This window comes from Tenrec ecaudatus, chromosome 8 (assembly GCF_050624435.1).
Source record: "Tenrec ecaudatus isolate mTenEca1 chromosome 8, mTenEca1.hap1, whole genome shotgun sequence".
In the NCBI taxonomy this organism is placed as follows: domain Eukaryota; kingdom Metazoa; phylum Chordata; class Mammalia; order Afrosoricida; family Tenrecidae; genus Tenrec; species Tenrec ecaudatus.
Window position 1 is genome coordinate 86,666,036 of NC_134537.1, and position 17,990 is coordinate 86,684,025.

The following is a 17,990-nucleotide window of genomic DNA, read 5'->3' on the forward strand; positions in this document are numbered from 1 at the left end:
CAGCATGGGAAGAAGCGGGAGATGGGGGAAGAGAGAGCTGATAGCATTGATGATTGTATAATTCCACTCTTGGATTGAATATCAGAATTTTATGTGAATGGATATATTAGATTATATAAGATATGGCCAAAAAATACACCACTATAGAAAAAAAACTACTATAGAAAAAAAGAGGAGAATATGGGTTCCTGGGGGGAGGGAGGGGACAAGGGGAGCTGATAGCAAGGAGTTCAACAAAAAAGAAAATGTTTTGAAACTGATCGTGGTCATAATTAGACAATACTGCTTGATGTGATTGAACTATGTTATGATAGCTGAAAGACCTCCCAATAAACTGCTTTAAAAATAATCAAGTTCAAGTGGTGGCAATGTTTAAAAGGAGAGATACTTTTCATGCACTGATTGATAAATTAGGAGAGTAAGGAGTAAGTACAAAGCAAAAGACACAATTTCTACCAATCATTGGAGATTAGGTTTCTGGTACACTGTGTTAGAGTTGGCAGTGAAGCCAAGATTTTGCAATCATATTGAACGAGCCCAATAAATTTTTTATATATAAATCATTTTATTGGAGGCTCTTAAGGCTCTCATAACAATCCACACATCAATTGTATCAAGCACATTTGTACACATGTCACCATCATCATCATTTTCAAAACATTTTCTTTCTACTTGAGCTCTTGGTATCAGAACCTCTTTTTTCCCCTCCCTCCTCCACCCACCCACCCACCCTTACACCCCCATGAATCTTTGATAAAGTATAAATTATTATTTTTATATCTTACACTGTCCACTGTTTCCCTTCACTCACGTTTCTGTTTGTTCCCCTTGGCAGAGGGGTTGGGGGAGACCCAGTAATTGTTCCCCCTTAGCTCTGAAGAGTCCCTAGGGGTCATAGTCTCAGGTGTTCTGCCAGTGTCAATCTGATGACAAAGCCTGGTCATTTTAAGGGAATCAAACATTTTTCAGGGCCATGTGGACTGGGCTGTTTCCTCAATATTCAACTTCTCTTGTATATAAATCCCACACATTGCCCTCTAGTCACAGGCTCTTAGCTTTACAGAAACACATGGGCGTGCATGAAGAGCTGGTTATACAATAGCATGCACCTGTTGGTCTGAGGGTGGTCAGACACATGCCAGAATAATGCTCTTCGTGCAGACGCAGTGATGGCAGAGAACCAGGGTAGACATTGACAATTAGGAATGAAGCCCTAAGTTCAGTGTCACCTGGCTTGTTGCCAGCGCTTCTCTTGTCTCCGTCCCTGGAATAACGAATTAGAGGGGCCTTTCCGCTGCTTGAACCATGTGGTGTCATTCAATTACAAAGACCATTTAGAGCCCACTTCTAGACTCTCCCCTTCAAATCAGACTAAATTAGCTGCTGTCAGAGCTATCTTTCTATACAGCGCTCTGATTCTATTCCTTGCCTACTCAAAACAAACAAACAACAACAACAACAAAAACCTGTGATGAGCCCTCCCCTCCGTCCTAGTGAATAATAAAATCCATGTTTCCCAGCCCACCGCTCAAACCCTGCTGCTAGTCATTTCCATGATCCTGTGCTCAGAACAATATCCACATTATGTTCACAACCAGGTAAATCGGAGCATCTATCAGGCAGAACCAGCATGATCACAGCACTGGAGCAGGAGCAGCTCTCTGGTTGCTGGGGAAGTGGAGCAGCTGAGATGGCACTGTGGGCATTCTAAAGGCTGGGTGAGTGGTTGAGGTAAAGTTTATTGTGCCAACCTGGGTGATAAACACATGTGGAGTTAATTGAAGGGTGGAGCGATAAATGGGCTCAGTGAGCCTCACCTTTCGAATTCTCAGGTCTCTTGTTTTTTGATGGTTGGACCAGGTGCAGCTGCCTTAGCCAGTTCCCTGCTTCAGCTGTCAAGGCTCACTTCCTATAAGACATCCCCAAGGAGAAGCCACATGGACCTAACCCAATGCAGCCCTGGGTGTTGAAGCAGCTGTTTGGAGACCCCTGACAGCGCCAAGATGCTTACACATTCACTGATCTGGCTTTCCTCCTGCAGTCAGCATCATTGCGTGTGTTTTGTGAGATGGAAGAGGACTTTGTGGATTGGTGTTGGACATATGGATTAATGGGTTAATGTTGGACTTGCAGAATTGGGCGGCACTGGGTTTTCTTGATGTGCACTTGCCTTTTATATAAAACTCTCTCTTATACATGAGTTTCTTTGGATTTGTTTCTGTCATGTACCCAGACTACACAGTGGTTCTTTATCCCAACCTTAGGGTATTTCCCTGTCTTAGCAATTTGTATAACGAGCCCTGCTGGTGTAAGACTTAAGTACTCAGCTGCTAACTGGAAGGTTAGTAGTTCAAGCCCAGGTCAAGGCTCCTTTACGTGGAGCAAGACCTGGCAGTTTGCATCTGTAAAAATTACTGCCAAACGAACCCGATGGGGGACAACTAGACTCTGTGTCATGGCATTGCTATGAGATGGAATTGACTATCAGCCTGGACTGTCACTCTTCCACGTTTTTCTCTGTTCTTTGTAGTGCTCTCTATTGTTGCCTTCCTGCATGTGTTTTGGACCCATTCCAGAGAAAAGCATCCCTGAATTTCTAAGTCCCACCAGTCTTTCACGTTCTCGTTCAGATGGCAGCCGTTCCTCCTAAACGCTCCCTGGTCCCGTTGGCCAAAAGCAGAGTTTCCCTCCTCTGAGCTGAGCTGCCAGTCTTTCATCTACCTCTCTCCTTTCGGGGCTCGTACCCACAGGGACTGCTACCAGACCTTCTCCCTAATCTTTTTTTTAAAAAAACCAATTTTTTAGGGGCTCATACAACTCTTATCACAGTCCATACATACATCAATTGTATAAAGCACATCTGTACATTCTTTGCCCTAATCATTTTCTTTTTTTTCTCCTATTTTCTTTTTTTTACATTTTATTAGGGACTCATACAACTCTTATCACAGTCCATACATATACATACATCAATTATATAAAGCACATCCATACATTCCCTGCCCCAATCATTCTCAAAGCATTTGCTCTCCACTTAAGCCCTTTGCATCAGGTCCTCTTTTTTTCCCCCTCCCTCCCCACACCCCTTCCTCATGTGCCCTTGGTAATTTATACATATCTTGCCCTATCCCCTACTCCCTAATCTTCCAGGCCAGAGGTAAAGCACATTTCCCAGACTCTGCTGGGGGTGGCCATGTGACTTAGCTCTAGCCAATAAGATACGTGGGCTGGAAGGATGTATGCTATTTCCAGGTCTGGCTCACTAAACCTGACATGTCATCCTCTGCTCCGTTCCCCACAATGGTAGCTGCGGGTTGCTGAGAATTCGGCAGAGCCTTTTCCTACATTCGGGTGAAGGAACCTGGGTCCTGAAATCACCACCAGAGAGCTGCTTACTGAGCACTGCTGACAACAGTTAAATGTGTGAGAGCTACATTAAGACAGTACACCACCTATGACCTTCACACTTGCATTATTGGTGCTAAGGAGCAGTCTTATTTCATCCCTCAGTTGTAGATTTCTTTAATTTAAAACTCAAGTTGAATTCAGCTTTTCTTCAAAAAAAAAAAAAAAACAACGTTGAAACATGTACTTTTCTTTCTCTTTTCAAAGGGGAACAGTGTTCTCATGTTGGTGAATTAGTTTCAAATGTATATCTTACATGTTTCCCCATAAGTGTCTTAGAAGCAGTGTGGGTTTGAGGAATGTGTGATGAATGAATGTATCAACTTGGACCATCTTTTGGTGGCATTGTTTGCTCATTGTGAATCATTGACTTAAATCTAATTGTCTTTCCAAGAAAATTCATGCTTCTCTCGGATTATTTGCTAATGTCTATAGACTCTATGTATTAGTGAAGGAGTTGTAGTAAAGCAGAGGAGCCCTGGTGGCATATGAGTTGGGCTGCTAACCACAAGGTCAGGAGTTCTAGACCATCAACTAGCTCGGAGAGAGAGAGATGAGGCTTTCTATCTGGATAAAAGTTACACTCTCAGAAACTCACAGGGGCACTTCAACCCTGTCCCCAAGGGTCACTGTGAGTTGGCATCGACTGGATGACAGTGAGTTTGAGAGAGCAGCCGTAGGTGCAATGCTCTCTGGGAGAAAGATGCGGCCGTCTTCTGTGCAGATGGCAGCCTTGGAAACCTATGGGGCAGTCCTACTCTGCCCCACCCGGTGCCATGAATCTGCATGGAGTTAAGCTCAGTAGGTTTAGTTTCTTTGTTTTGTTTTGTTATTTCATCATAGTTTGGCTCAATGAAATGCAATGGCACTGAGTGCAGTGAATGGTGGGGCCTGAGGTCGGGCCAGGGGGGGGCGGGGCTGGAGGGGGAATGGGGGCGTGGTGGTGGACACATCTGATGTCCGGTTGCCTTCACCCTCCATATTCTTTAACCTATTCTGACAACAACCATGCCGTCCATGACAGTCTGCACCGATGCTGGGTTTGATGTTTAATTGCAATGGACATACAGAACTCCCAGATAATACTCACGCTTGGGGGGGTTTATTGTTGTTGTTGTTGTTAGGTGCCATTGCATCTGCTTTGACCCATAGCAACTGTATGCACAACAGAAGGAAACACTGCATGGCCCTGCACCATCCTCACAATTGTCCCTGTGCTTGCACCCATCGATGCAGCCACGGTGTCAATCCATCTCCTTCAGGGCCTTCCTCTTTTTCACACCCCCTCCACTTTACTCATCGCAATGTCCTTCTTCAGGGACTGGTCTCTCCTAACAATTTGTCCAAAGTATGTAAAACGCAGTCTTGCCTCTAAAGAGCAGTCTGGCCTTACTTCTTCCAAAACAGTCTTTTGGTCTTTTTAGCAGTTCATGGTCCTTTCAGTATTCTCCAGCACCACAGTTTGAATGGACCGATTCTTCTACAGTCTTACTTATTCAATGTCCAATTTTCACAGGCATATGATGCAACGGAGCATACCATGGCTTGGGTCAGGCACACCTTAGTCTTCAAAGTAGCTTCCTTGTTTTCAATATTCTATAGAGGTCTTGGGGAAATATAAAGAGATCCCGTGCAGCAGATTTACCTAATGCAATATTTCTTTTGATTTCTTGATTGCTTATTCCATGAGCATTGATTGTGGATTCAAGTAAGACAAAATCCTTGACAACTTCAAACATTTTCTATTTATCATAATAATGTCTTTTGGTCCAGTTGTGAGGATTTGGGCCTTCCTTACATTGAGTTGTAAAACCATACTGAGGGCTATAATCCTTGATTTCATCAGCAATTTCTTCAATTCCTCCTGACTTTCAGCCAGCAAGGTTGTGTCATCTGCATGCTGAACATTGTTAATAAGCCTTCCTCCAATCCCGATGCTGTATTCTTCTTCGTATAATTCAGCTTCTCTGGTGATTTGTTCAGCATATTGATTGAACAAGTATGGTGAGAGGTTATAACCCTGACGTACAATTCTCTTGATTTTAAACCATGTAGTACGCTTGTTCTGTTCCCACAAATGCCTCTTGATTGATGTTCAAGCTCTGAATGAGCATAATGAACTATTCCAGAATTCCCATTCTTCTCAAATTATCCACAGTTTATTAGGGTTCACACAGTTGAATGCCTTTGCATGGCGAAATCTCTGTTTTGAGCAAGGTCTGTCTTACATCAGCAATGATTTCCCTTGTTCCATGTTCTCTTCTGAATCAGGCCTGAACTTCTGGCAATTCCCTGTCATTGTGCGGTTGCAACCTTGTTGGATGATCTTAAGTGAAAGTTTACTACGTATTATGGTATCAATGATATTGTTTGTATTAGTCCATATGGACCAGAGAAAGAAAAAATTCATAGACATGCATATGTGTATAAGAAAGAGTTTTATATCAATGAGTAATTGTATATTAAGGAAACATCCCAGACCAGACACCAGATTAAGTCCGTAAGTCTGATATTAATTAGCCCATATGTCCGATACCCATGTGCACATTCCTCTTCAGACTCACGTAACACATGCAGTGATGCCGAATGCAGGAAGATCACAGGCCGGTGGGTGGAAAGCCTTGTGGATCCAGTGGCAGCGAAAGCATCTCAGGACTGGCATGGGTCTCTAGTGTCTTGTCAACAGGAATGTTTCACAGAGAGTGTCTGTGTCCTGCCTCCAGTGAGCTATTTATCTCCTTAGCACCTCCAAATGAGAACATCAAGGTGCAACCTGACAGGCTAAAGTCCACCCCATTCGCAAGTTGACAAAAGATCATGCAACGACCACATTGTTCCATAATTTAAGCATTCTGTTGGGCGATCTTTCTTTGGAATGGGCACACTGTGGATCTCTTTCAGTCTGCTGTTTAGGCAACTCTCTCCAAATTTCCTGGTATAGATGAGTGCGTGCTTCCAGTGCTCCTTCAGCAATTCTGAAACATTTCAACGGGTATTCTTGTTTTGTGGCTTATGCATCAATACACCTTAAACTTCTTCCCTTAGTCACATTGAGGTACTCCCAGCCACATTGGTTCTTGCTCATCTACTACCTCCTGAAATGGTCTACTGTCGACGAGTTCTTTCTGGTACAGTGACTGTATTTTTCCATCTTCTCCTGATGCTTCCTGCATCATTAAATATTTTGCATATAGACACATAATTACTATTCAAGGCTTGACTTTTTTTTTTGAGTTCTTTCAGTATCAGATGTGCTGAGCATGCTCTTCCCTCGTGTGTTTCTAATTCTAGGTCCTTGCACATTTCATTATAATATTTGACTGTTCCTGAGGTGCCCTTTGGAATGTTCTATACAGCACCTTGACTTCATCATTTCTCTCAATCGAGTTAGATAATTTATGATTAAGAACAACATTCAGAGTCTCTTCTGACATCAACTTTGAACGTTTTTTTCTTTCATACCTTCTTTATTTTAAAATTTTTCTTCATTTTTTATTAAATACTTTTATTGGGGGCACTTACATCTCTTTTCACAATCCATACATTCACCCTGTCAAGCACATTTTATGTATGTTGCCATCATCATTTTCAAAGTATTTTCTTTCTACTTGAGCCCTTGGTATCAGATCCTCATTTTCCCCCCTCCCTCCCCCAACCACCCTCCCACATGAGCCCTTGATAAGTTCTGGATTATTATTTTCATATCTTACTTTGTCTTCTGTCCTCCTTCACCCATTTTTCTGTTTTTATCCCTCTGGGATTGATTAATGACCTTTCTTCATGAGTGATGTTTTGGATGGCTTCCCACAGCTAGTCGTCTTTTTTTTTTTTTAATTGTAGCATTGAGTTTATTGACTTTGGCTTGAAAACAGATTCTTCCTGAAAAGTCACCTATTTTGATAACAAATTAAAGTGTGTGGGTTCCTCTATGAAGTCAACCTTTCAAAACCTAGGCCAACGCTCAACTTAAGCATTGAACTCCCAAGGCTATACAGTAATCCAGGGTCATAATTGCCTTTCGGGAAGACCTGGAATCCATTCATCCTCTGAGACTAGGAGATACCTGCTTCTATTACATGAATGTCAATGAAGGGGACCTGAAGAAGAGAAGAATGGACTCGATTAGCATAGCGTGGGCTCTGTCATTAAAACAAATACCTCAGGTTGAATCCTAATCTTCAGCTCAGGGGCACAGGGTGGGCACACCTTAGGGCAAGAAGTGCAGGCCAATAACCTGACATACCTAAGTGATCACTCCTCTTCTCTTTCAGGTTGCAGATTTGCCACACATACCAAAATACAGGCCAGTCTAGGGAGCCAGAAGCCTGGGACTGCTGTCTTGCACACTTAAGCATTACAAGGATTTGAACTTCTGAATGGTTGTGAACCAAATCTGTTCACCTGACTGCAAATGTCCTAGTGTCTCTGCTTTTTATTTAGAGAGTGCATTGATTTTTATTCCAGAAGCTTGACTACAAAATGGTGAGTACTACAGAAACCTATGGTATTTGCATTATACAAAGTAAGGTCAGGTAGTGATCACTGGAAACCTGAGGTTAGATTATAAGGTAAAAGTGTGATGGGCGGGGCACAATGGATGGAGCTTTCTGAAGCTGTCTATTGCTAACAAATGCATATGTGGTTCCAAGCACTGGATAACTGTGATGGTCTTCCTTATGTGCCTTGAGGCTTGTTACATAAGGTATCAGCATCCCAGTTTGGGCCTTGGTTTTTTGAAATGTGCAATAAACTTCCTGAGTAGAGTCCAGATATAAAGGTCTCCCAGAGGACATGAATTCTTAGCTGGTCCAGAGTCACCATTGCTTCTTCTTCTTTTTTTTTTCTTAGCTAGTCGTCTTTTATCATTAGTGCTCGATGCATTAAATCTATTATTGAGACGTCAAAATTCAGGTGGGATAGACTTAAGGTTGTATTTTGGTTCCTGTGGACTTGTTTTAATTTTCTTCAGTTTTAACCTGAAGTTACACATGAGCAATTGTCTGTTCCATAGTCTGCTCCATGGTCAGCCCCTGGCCTGGTTTTAGTTGTTGATATTGAGCATCTCTATCACCTGCTTCCACAGTTATATTTCATTTGATTTCTGTGTATTCCATATGGGGAAGCCCATGTGTATCATCGGATTTTGTGTTGATGAAAAAATATATTTGCTATGAATAAGTCATTGGTCTTGGAAAATCCTATCAAGTGAACTTCAGCTTCATTTCTATCACCAAAACCATATTGATTTAGATCTTAATCCCATTGAAATCCTATTCATTACTATAGTAGAGAACCTTGTCCAAAGTGGGAGTATAGCCATCAGCAGAGAGTCCAGGATTACAATACATCCTAAGGAGTAATGGCTAGAAGGGCCATCGTAATTGACTACATCTCTCTAAGTAATCCACACTTAGGAGGAAATCAAATATGTTGCCTACATTGGTACCAAGACCATCTGAATTACTGGGCCACACTTTACAGGTGAGTAAAACTTGTTCTTTTCAAAATGCAAATTAACTGATCACTCTTCAGCAACAAAATGGATGTTTCATTGTTGACTAGTATAATTCTGAGTACTTCTCTTTTAATTAAATCTTCATACATTCATATTGAATTTGTCTTTAGGCATGCAAATACAATTGCCTTTTAGACAATATTTTCATTGATATTCAGTCACAAATATGTGCTGATAAGCTTCCTTTTTACTGCAGTCTGTAGGAGGTGGTCGGCTATTCCAGGTGTTTATTGATGGGTGACTAATTAGTCCCCTGGGCCTCTGTGTCTTTTCAGACAAATGCATTGCAAAATAACTGTTATTTATGACCTTGAAGCTAAAAACATTGAGACATAACTCAGTTATTTCCGACCTCTTTAAGATTCTTTTGAATCTTGCATATGCCTGTGCTTGTCTTAGAAATTAGTGCTTTTATTATTCAAATGTTAAGAAAGTGTGACTAGTTAAGTAATATTTGCATAGATAAGAGTTTAGGAATGTTTTAAAAGTTCTTTGATGTTTGTTTTGCAACCACTGCCTTGTAAGAAGAGTATAAAAACCAAGCTTTGAATATACTCAGTACTCAGTCCACCAGATTGTTGTCCTCCCAATCCCATGCTTTGGACATGTCTCTTTCTCTTCCTTTCATCCACACGCCTCATTTCAGATGCAGCTTGAGGCGGCATAGCTGGTCTAATCACCTGCAGCAGTCTTTGAATGAAAGACTAAGTCACCATCAAGAACAGGGTTACCCCAGCTTTACTGGGGGAACTTTAAGAATGCGGGGAATTTAGGAATCCAAATTCCCCAATGGCATCCTCCCCCAGGCCAATTCAGTGAGAATCTCTGGGGCTTGGATTTGGGCATCAGCAATTTTAAAACTTTTCAGTTGATAACAATTTAAAGACAAGTTTGAGGAAGAGTAGTCTTGAATGTGTTATTTTCCGATATTCTTTGTGGTTCTTTATCTCGGAAATTCAAGGAGCATGAGGATAAAGTTCAGGTAGTTATTACTTTGATGAATTTCAAATGGACCAAAATTGACGCATTAGTCAGTTTTGACCGGACCTTCACTATGGCAACCGGTTTTATCATTTGGGTGTAAATAGGATTTTTCACTCCCAGCCCACACTCGGGTAAATTGCTTGGTAACCTTCTCACTGAATAATAAGACTGCAAATAAAATCTTTATTATTACTATTATCAGAAATTATGCATTATAACACTGGTTATTTTACTTCCAGTTGTTAAGAAATTAAAGTCATTTAAAATCTAATAACAGGACTACTTGCTATTCATTTAATTTCCTTCTGGGAGAAAAAGTTCTCAGTAATAATTTATTTTCTGGAGACCATCTTGCTCTTCTCAGTAAATGACATTTTGGTGAATGTTGAAAAAACAAAATAAAAAACCCATCCTCTAAGCATAGAGACAGAAAGGGCTAAATTAGGTAAAGTTTCATCTGTTTGCTACCTAAAACTTTTTTTCAATTAAAATCAATGGATAATCCATCAATTTTCTTCCTACTTAGAGAAGTTCTTACTCTAACTCAAAAGAATCCTGAAACTCATTTCCAAAGCTCAGGCTTCCTTGGTAAGAGCAAGAGCTAACTAACTCCAGAGGCCTGAGTCTGGAGAAGGCGTCCAGGATTACGCAGGATGAGCAAGTCAGAGAATGCTGCTGCCCAAAGATGGTGCGATTGTGGGGCCCGTGTTCTGTTTTAGTTTGTCTCTCTGGGGTAGGAATGGGTGTCTGGACGTCCACCTACCAAGGCTGCATGCTCCCATTCACAGTGAGGTCTTGTGGCAAATGTCTCCTGGGCAGTGCACAACAAAAGTGATATTGGGCAGAGAGCTCTGATCTCTCCTCTTTGGCCAGTTCACGTAGCTCTGTGGCAAGCATGGACCTCCCTCAGTGTGACTGGCTCTTTAGAAAACCGATTCTAAATAAACCCATTGTGATTCGTTCAATTCTGTTAGGGAACTGCTATGGTCCCAGGAGGAAGGAGGAGACCTAGGGAGGGAGTGGAATACACACACCACAATATTCACATCCTCACAATTCTTTTAGTGGCGTGTTCAGTGTTGTGCGGCCAGCACCCCAATTCAGTTTCAGAACATGTTCTTCGTCCCCAAAGGAACCCTTTACAGGGTGAGCATGCACTTCCCAGTCTGCTTTCTCAACCCTTGGCCCTCACCCTGGTTTCTGTCTCCGAGGGGTTTGCCTAATTTGAATATTTTACATTAATTGTATAATGTGATATGTGGGCTTCTCTCGCTCGGCATTTGTTTCCTAAGCCCATTTATGTTGCAGCATGGATCAGGACTTCATTCCTTCTTATGAGTAAGTAACATCCCCTTGATCGGATGGAGCGCATTTGGGCATACGTTTATTGGTTGATAGACCTTTGGCTCATCTCTACACGTTGCTTACTCTGAATCACACTGCTATGGACATTCATGTGAATGTTTTGTTGTAGTACGTGTTCCCAGTTCTTTTGGTTCTCTACTTAGGAGTAAAATTACTGGATCATATGCTATTTTAATATGTATTTATTTCAGAATAACTAAACTGTTTCCCACATGGGCTGTATCATTTTAAATTCCCACTAGCAATGTATGTGGATTCAATTTCTCCACATCTTCATCAACATTTGCTATTTTCTGTTTTTTAATTTTAATAAATCATTTTATGGGGGGCTCTTACAGCTCTTATAACAATCCATACATCAATTACATCAAGCACATTTGTACATATATTTCCATCATCATTTCTAAAATATTTTCTTTTTACGTGAGTCCTTGGTATCAGATCCTTCCGCCCCCCTCCTTCCCCTCCCCTTCCACTCTTGTGAACTCTTGACAATTTATAAATTATTTTTATTTTCACCCCATCTGCTGTCTCCTTTCATCCACATTTCTGTTGTTTGTCCCCAATGGGGGGCAGGTGGGGGTTGTATGTCAATCATTGCCACTGGTTCCCCGTTTTTTCTCCATTTTTGCACCACCTTCCCCCTACCTTCATGGCATCGCTACTCCCATTATTGTTCCTGAGGGGTTTATCTGTCCTGGATTCTGTGTGATGAGAGCTCTTAGTTATACCAGTGTACATGCTCTGGTCTACCTGGATTTGTAAGGTAGAACTGGTGTCATGACAGTGGGGGGGAAGGAAGCATTAAAGAACTAGAGGAAGATGGTGTGTTTCATTGGTGCACCCTGACTAGCTCATCCCTTTCTTGTAACCCTTTCGTGAAGGGATCTCCAGTTGTCTACAGATGGGATTTGGGTCTCCATTCTGAACCCCCTTGTTCGTATCGAAATGATTATTTTGGGTCTCCTGATGTCTGATACCATATCCCATCTCTTTTCTGTTTTGTTTGTGTTTGTAGGTGTATTAATTTAGCCATATTGGATCCAATGTGGTATCTCATTGTAGTTTTGATTTACATTTCCCTAATGATCATTGAATATCTTTTCATGTGCTGGTTGGCTATTTATATACCAACCTTGGAGAAAGTTCCAGCGAGAAGTTGCCTTTGCTCATTTTTCTTTTGAGTTGTTTGCCTTTTTGCTGTTGAGTTATAATGGCTCTTTATACATTCTGGAAAACAAATCATTGTCAAATATTTTATTTGTAAATTCTTTTCTATTTGTGGACAATCTTTTCCCTTTCTTGATAGTTTGTGAACAACTTCTAAAGTTTCAATGAAGTTCAATTTATTTTTCCCCCTTTGGCAGCATGTGAATTTTGGTGGCCAACTAAGAAATCATTGCTCAACTCAAAATCAGAATCTCACTGCCATTGAGTTGATTCCAACTCATAGTGACCTTGTTTTTCCCTAACAGTTACCCAGGTATCCGAACACCATTGAGTTAAACACTCCAGTTTCTCTACAGTGATGCAAGGTGCCACTAACATTTCCAAAAATACGTAGCATGTCAGAATTTACATTTTTATCCTCTGATAGGTCTCAAAATGCTCTTTGTTCCGAAACTTTGTGAGGACCACACAGAAGTGTTTTGAAACACTGAGCCCATGCTCTCTAAGAAGAATTATAGAGCTGACAAACAGATTTACATATAATAAACTTCAAAGAATACATTAATTTCTAGTCTTCCCTCACTAAGGAAATCATTGGTAATTTGTAGTGTATAAATGATAATAACAATGCTCCTTTATTGAGTTTTTGTGCAAAGCTTTATACAGGCCATCTTAGTGTTTATGAGAGCCCCAGGAAGTGGGAACAAATAAACGTAATTCATTAGGTGAGGGAACAGGCTATGATTGTTAAAAAGGATCTTCAAATTGCAGATCCACAAGCGAGGGAAGACAAGATTTGAGACCAGTCTGACCACTCAGCCTGACCTCCTCTGTGGGCCTCACATTGCCCTCATCCTGTGCAGGTTGGACAAAAGTTGAGCCTCTTGCACTGTGACCTCCACCATTTTTTCTTTCTTTTTTTTTTTTTGTGTGTGAAAAATTTCATGACCTTTAAATTTTTCTTTTTTTACATTTTATTAGGGGCTCATACAATTCTTATCACAATCCACACATATACATACATCAATTGTATAAAGCACATCCGCACATTCTTTGCCCTAATCACTCTCAAAGCATTTGCTCTCCACTTAAGCCCTCTGCATCAGGTCCTCTTTTTTTCCCCCTCCCTCCCCGCTCCCCCCTCCCTCATGAACCCTTGATAATCCACAGCTTGTTATTTTGTCATATCTTGCCCTATCCAGAGTCTCCCTTTCCCCCTTCTCTGCTGTCCCTCTCCCAGGGAGGAGGTCACATGTGGATCCTTTTAATCAGTTCCCCCTTTCCAACCCACTCACCCTCCACTCTCCCAGCCTCGCCCCTCACACCCCTGGTTCTGAAGGTATCGTCCACCCTGGATTCCCTGTGCCTCCAGCCCTCATATGTACCAGTGTACAACCTCTGCTCTATCCAGCCCTGCAAGGTAGAATTCGGACCATTCTTTCCATTGTGTTCTGTAAGTGCCAAAGCTTTGCCCATTGTTTTTATTCTACTTTTTCCAGGAGTTGTTCCTTCCCTTGAATAGTCTCTGCAAACTGTTGGCTGCCTGCTTTTGTCAATAAATAGAACGGGCTGCCCGATCTGACCCCCTCTCACCTCACGCTCCATGTCAGCAGGTTCTTTTCTGGTTGCACATATTCTCTCTGCTGATTCAGCGCTCCCCTCCAAAATGCTTGACAACGTTCTGCATGAAGATAACTAACGGGACTGCTAACCTGAAAAGGCCAAACCAAATCCAACCAAAAGTAAAACAAAAACAATCTAGAAAAGCAAAAAGAGAAAACATCTTTGTGGATAACATTCTTAGTCCAGGACACACCCCGTGGTCTTCTGGTCAGCTCTATCCCTAGCCCCTGACCAGGCACCAGTTTGCTGTTGGTCCACCCTATCCAATAGGAATGCCTTGCCTTCATTCTCATTTTCTGTTTACAGCTTAAAGAAAGTGAACACTCTTTCCTCATTTCTAGTATCATAGAACCCTTGGGTGGTGGAAACAGTCCATGTGTTCACTGCGAGCAAAAGGTTAGAGGTTCAAGTCCACCCAGAGGTGTCTCAGAGGAAACACTTGGTGACCTGCTGCCAAAAATTCAGTGTTTGCAGAATCTGAGGAGCACAGTTCTCCTCTGACACAGATGGGGCTTCCTTGGTCGGTGTCAACTCGGAGGCAGCTGGTCATCTCTGTCAGCCTACTGTGCTCTGTAGAGATGCCATTCTGCCCACCACGAAGCACATCTTTTATATTATGATGCAGAGCAGTGGAGGTCTGTATCCCCAAGTCTTCATTCCAGAGCAGGAAGCAGACTTCTTTTTCTTCCCCCAAAGGCTCTTCAAACTTGGTTCTCAAGCCTCCCCAAAAAAGATGGCAGAAAATCTCTCCCAATTTCAGATTTGTAGATTCTGAATGGGAAAGACTCAACAGGCCAATGCTGGCTTTTGGCAATGGAGGAGAAGAGCCAGGAACCAAGGAACTGTTGACCACTAACAACTAGGAAAGGCAAGGAAATACATTCTTGCCTGGCCCTCGGGCAGACCACAGTCCTGTTCAGCCCTGAGGGGAGCCCAGTTAAACTCAGGTGAGGTCATGTGGACTCTTAACTCTAAGATAATCCCCTCACCTGTAAGCCACCTTTATGTCACCAAGTAGTGGTACTTTGCCACAGCAGCAGTAGGAACATAAGAAACACGGGAATTATTGTAATTTCCAAAAGACATTACATTACTGAAATTTGAGAATTACGGTGACAAGAGATTGATGACCAGTAACATTTTTAGGTAGAGAAGGGACTTAAGATTTAAGTGTTAGCAAATCAGACGATCTGCTGAGTAATTATGGGGTCCTGACTTCCTGGCTGTTGGCAGGTCAGTTTAGCCCTGTGGATGACAAACTGCCAATAACCATGCTGCCCAACATCTCTTGTCAAGAAAATTAATCCCCTTGTGGAGCAGAGTCACAGAGAGCAAGGATGACGTTTGTGTAAGTTGTGGGAACAGAATGGAAAGGGCACACACCCCCCTCTCCCAGCTGAGCTTCTGCTTTGATGCACTTCATTTGTCATTGTCTTTGTTTTCCAGATTTGTGAAATGACTGGCCGTGTCAGGGAACATAGCTGGCCTGTCAGGAAAGAAAACCAGACAACCAGCCTTGATGGAGAGAAATAAGCCCCTTTCCCAAGACAAGTTGCTCATGGCTGATGGCGTTCCCTTTGTGATTTACTGCACCGTCTGCCCGGTGGAAGACCCATATTTTCAAGACGAGTGGAGTTCAATTTGACACTGACTGCATCATCTGCAGGTAGAAATAACTAGATTCAAGTTCCATAGTCATTCATGCCTTCCAATCTTCTCTTGACTCCAGACAGCCTGGAACTGAAGGCAAGTTTCCTTTGGCCTTCATTCTGTACGCAGGGGTCCTCAAACTTTTTAAACGGGGGGCCAGTTCACTGTCCCTCAGACCCTTTGGAGGTCTGGACTATATTTAAAAAATTATAAACAAATTCCTATGCACACTGTACATATCTTATTTTGAAGTAAAAAAACCCAAACAAACGGGGCTAAAACACCCGGTGGGCTGGATAAATGTTCTCAGTGGGCTGCATGTGGGCTGTAGTTTGAGGATGCCTGGTGTATGGGATCATTACTAATATATGGAGATCCAGGAAGCGAGGGACCCAGGAACAAGCTGGTGCAGTACAATGTTAAATACCTTGGCTCTCAGGCAAGGGTGACTGCCCTGGCCAGCCTAGGGAGGGGCAGTTTTACTCAAAGGGACTGGTCTGGGTGTGCCATTGATGGAAACTGGGGCACCGAGGACCCTAGAAGCCCTGGAGGCATAGTGAATTATGCATAGAGACCACAAGGTCAGCAGTTCAAAAGCACCGGCTGCTCTGAAGGAGAAAGATGGGGCTTTCTACTCCTGTAAAGAGTTACAGTCTCAGAACCCCCCCCCCCCCCACAGTTCTACTAGATTCCCTGGCAGTGAATTTGAGAGTTTCTGCTTTTGAAAAGCCAGAGTAGACTTACCGGCACTGGGTTGGCATTTTGAGGGTGGTGTAATGGAGGCACACCCTTACCCACACAGTCAGAGTGCTTCAGACCCAGTCCTGCCACCCGTTCTCATCTGCAGTCGCGCGGTATTCCAAGCATGGTCCCTCCCTCACGTCCATAGTCCTGTATGACTGTAATGAATTGATTTACCACCAGTCACGATATTGTGATGGATCTCTTCGCTTTTCACGCGTTATAATTCAGCCATGTGCCTGTGCATCTTTCAGAAACCATATGGCTTCATGATGATCATTTCTCTCAGTGGGATATTTTGTCTTCGTCTTGTTTAAGATGTAATAAGGAAGTCTCTGAGAAGCGCTGGTGGCATCATAGTGGTTGACGTGGTGGGAACATCCACAAGGTCAGCAGTTCAAGCCTACCAGCTACTCCAAGGGAGAAAGGTGAGGCTTTCTATTTCCACGAAGATATGCAGTCTCAGAACCAGCAGCGGTAGCTCTATTCTGTTCGATAGGGTCATTGTGAGCCAACACTGACTCAAGTGCCCAGTGAGTTTGTTTTTGGAATGAGCCTTATCGACACTGGGTGAAGTGTTAGACGGCGAGCCCCATCCTTCTCGTCCCTCATCTGGTCCCCAGCAAGAGGTAGTGTGTTGGGGTGGGTTCTCCAGAGACACAGCGACTCGTGTGTATGTGTGTGTAGGTGCATAGATAGGCATTTATATCAAGAAAGGGCTCACGCAGTTGGGGAAATGTTCAAGTCTGTGGGTCCTGCTGTACACTGGAGGCTTCTCCTGACTTGTGTAGCTACAGGGGCTGATGGCCAGGAAGCAGGAAGACCCCAGGCGAGGATGCAGAGCTGAGTGAGCCCGAGTTCAGCAGTTGGGGGTGGCTCCTGGGATAAGCGGGCACTATAACAGGTCAATGAACCACTTGCCAGCGAGGAAGTGAGCTAGCTGTGCACACTGTCGGTCGACACGAAGAGTAGGCCATTCCCTGAATGAAACGTCTCTTAGTTGTATCAAGACTTCCGCCAGCTCAACGGCTTGGCTGCTTCACAGAAGATCCCGTCATGGAGTTGGCTCCACGATGTTAGCTCCTATCACGGGGGAAGCCTGGCCCAGCCACGGTGATAGAAACTCTAACAGTCACCAGGAAAGAAAATGGTTTCATGGAAAAGGAAATTGAGGGGTAGAGAGAATTAATCATTTTTCCAAGTGACAGGACTGGGATTCAAACCGTTGTCTGTCTATCCATGATGGGCAATGGGACATCAGAGGTGACCTGTGTGACCACGAAACGGAGGACACTCGTCCATAATGGTTAAGGCTTCCGCGGACAAGGGTTGTAGAGGGAACCCACTACCGACAGCGAGAATTCTCTGGCAACCTCCTGAACAAAAAGGACACATTCAGTGCACAGGGGAGCCATGAGCTGTAATTACAGATGTCCCACCAGTAAAGGGACTCAATGAGTTTTCGTCAGTAGGCATTTTAGCAGCAGGCTGCTGCGGGCCTTCGCACCTTGTCAACGCTAGATGTCACTCCAAGCTC